At 36.7% G+C, this 2,628-nt stretch overlaps 1 non-coding gene across 1 annotated transcript; it reads right to left on the bottom strand.

The window, feature by feature from the left end:
• Nucleotides 1-840: 840 nt before the first annotated feature.
• On the bottom strand, nt 841-946 carry Trnaq-cug (transfer RNA glutamine (anticodon CUG)). The gene is made up of 2 exons: nt 910-946; nt 841-875 (listed from the first exon to the last, which is right to left on the bottom strand). It is a non-coding gene; the product is annotated as a tRNA-Gln (tRNA).
• Nucleotides 947-2,628: the final 1,682 nt, after the last annotated feature.

Here is a 2,628-nt window from a genome sequence, read left to right as displayed (position 1 = left end):
CTGACCAACATTTGTTCAGCGACTTTTAAAAATAACTTCTGGTTTGATTTTTAATACACTGTAAAGTTTATTCTAAGACGCAATGTATTGCGAGTTTTGTTATGTTTAAGGCATCACAAGCAACGTCAATCACAATGATATGGCGTGGTGATGGCGTCCATTGAAGATAATATTTATTTTGTATGAAAAATAGGGAGTCTAAATACTACATAATTTTTAAAAGTTGTTGAACAAAAGTGTCACCGTTTACAGGAGTGGGTTTAGGAGTACAAGCTATGTTTTAATTATTTGCTCATGTTACAGGCCACACCCGGTATAAGTTATGTCGAGACACATCCCGGACTAGATATCTCGTACAAGTCAACCCGTGTATCGTCCACGGCATACATTTGCGGCGAACGCTTAGCGACCGGTATAAAATATTGTTTTTTGCCAATATCCCGACCGAGGGAGACGGGTATCACCGCCCGAATAGGCCAGGAGCCAGGGATAGTTTCACTTTATTGATACAATTTTATTTTGCTGGTCGGCTATTCTTTCGAAATTGACCGATTACAGCGTCTTTAAAGTACCTAGTTAGAATCAATAATTCAATAGGTTAATATCTCTATGTAAAGAGAGAGTGGCATATTCAGAACTTCATAGAATGTATTGTTTGATTTTATACTTAGGTACCTACTACACAATACATTTTTATCATACCAAACTGTTTCCGTCGAATTTACCTTCTCCAGGTACTAGGTAATATTAATTCAGAAATTTAAGTAATACCTCAATTGTATCCTTAATAAGGTAAGAGGCTAATTAACGAAAAAACTTAACTACTTACTTCAAATATTTAGATTCCACCGAGATTTGAACTCGGATCGCTGGATTCAGAGTGTCCTATATATTATAATACTCTTTGATTCAGAGTCCAGAGTGCTCACCATTACACCATAGAACCGATTAATTGCTCATTAAAAACATCAATGGTGGAGTTCCTAATTATTTAATGTAGGTATGTGACGTACTTATTATTTGATTAGTTGGTTTGAACGATTGTTTTTCAGCGTCGCCAAAGACTGCGCACTACTGATAGCCGATTGTGAGTGGGGTATTAAGTGGACCTGACTTATAGTTTAACGCAATATAACTGTATCTTATTTATTTATATATGTATTCCAAAAATCTTCCATTCACTTCATAGTACAAAGTTGTTACTTAGTAACATTATTTACCATTTAACAAAACGGAAAGCTTACGGAATGAGTGTAAAAAAAGTTCCTAGCTCTCGGCCTGGGATAAGTACGCTGTAGGCAGCAATATGAAACATGCTCGCTTGTACATGATTGATATCATGAATGCTCCACTTTAACTCTTTATACAGCTCGATATAAGGCAGAATACGAAAACCTTGTTTCCGTGTGACTGGTTCGTCTTTCTTGAGTTTCTTGGAAGGTTTTTATATTGAATTGACTTTCGAGACCCTCTGGATTGTCTGGATCCATTTTTGGCAATAAAGCAACAACGCTGATTGTACCAGGGTTAAGTAAGTACCGTAAAACGGGGTGAGTAGGTTTCGCGGGGAGAGGTGGGTTATGAATGGGGAGAGAAGGTTTAAGAGGGGGGTGAGAAGGGATTTTAAGGCTACTGCTACAAAAATAATGTATTCCAATTTAAAATGGAGCTATAGTAATACGCATAATAAAAAAAATCGATCCAACTATCTTCCAAAATCACCTTTGTATGAAAACCCCTCTCACCCCAAATACGAGGCACTACGGGGTGAGGTGGGTTTTCCTCTTTATCGTCAAAGTTATGAAATGGAACTACCCAAAATAAAATAAAAACTAAAATACAAACGTCCGGAACACTTATTATATACACCATTCAGTTTTCTTATGTAAAAATAAAATGTTATCGAGGTTTGAATTTCAGTTTTGACCCAACTCACCCCATTTTACGGTAAATAAAGTAAATATCCTATATTGCACCATAAAGTTAAAAAAAAATACCAAAAAGCGAAATACAAGCTTAAGACTAGGTAACAACAGGTTAATTAGGCTACTTAGGGGAGATCCGCCATGAAACGGACATCTTACTTTGGAGTCATCTTCCTCGCGTTATCCCGGCATTTTGGCACAGCTTATGGGAGCCTGGGGTCCGCTGTGCCGGGCGATGCTGTGCGTAAGCGCCATCGACAATTAAGGTCCCTTTTCATAGATAATGCCCCATTTTATTGTCTATAGTTAAGTACTTTCTTAGAAGTTTTTCAATGTTATTTACATTTGCATGTTTAACTTACGCACCTAGTTTATTTTCATTATTAAATTGTAAAAATTAAATACACACAATCAATATCATATCATAAGTATCATCATAAAACTAAACCTTAAAAATACAGCATAAGTAGGTAAGGATTTTATTAAGAAAATTTATGAATGTGTATGTAGTCCCTAACCTGGCCCCGATTTCACCACGGTGACAGGTGCGACAATTGTAAAATCACTGTTGCTGACGTCACAGGCATCTATGGGCTACGGTTACCACTTACCATCGGGCGGGCCGTATTCCTGTTTGCCACCATCATTGTATTATTTAAAAAATCTTTATTATATCGGAAAAAAACTGATATTTCTTTTGCGA

The sequence above is a fragment of the Cydia splendana genome, chromosome 5 (genome assembly GCF_910591565.1).
Source record: "Cydia splendana chromosome 5, ilCydSple1.2, whole genome shotgun sequence".
Taxonomy (NCBI): domain Eukaryota; kingdom Metazoa; phylum Arthropoda; class Insecta; order Lepidoptera; family Tortricidae; genus Cydia; species Cydia splendana.
The sequence above is the reverse complement of the archived record's forward strand: the minus strand, read 5'-3'. Positions and strand labels throughout refer to the sequence as shown.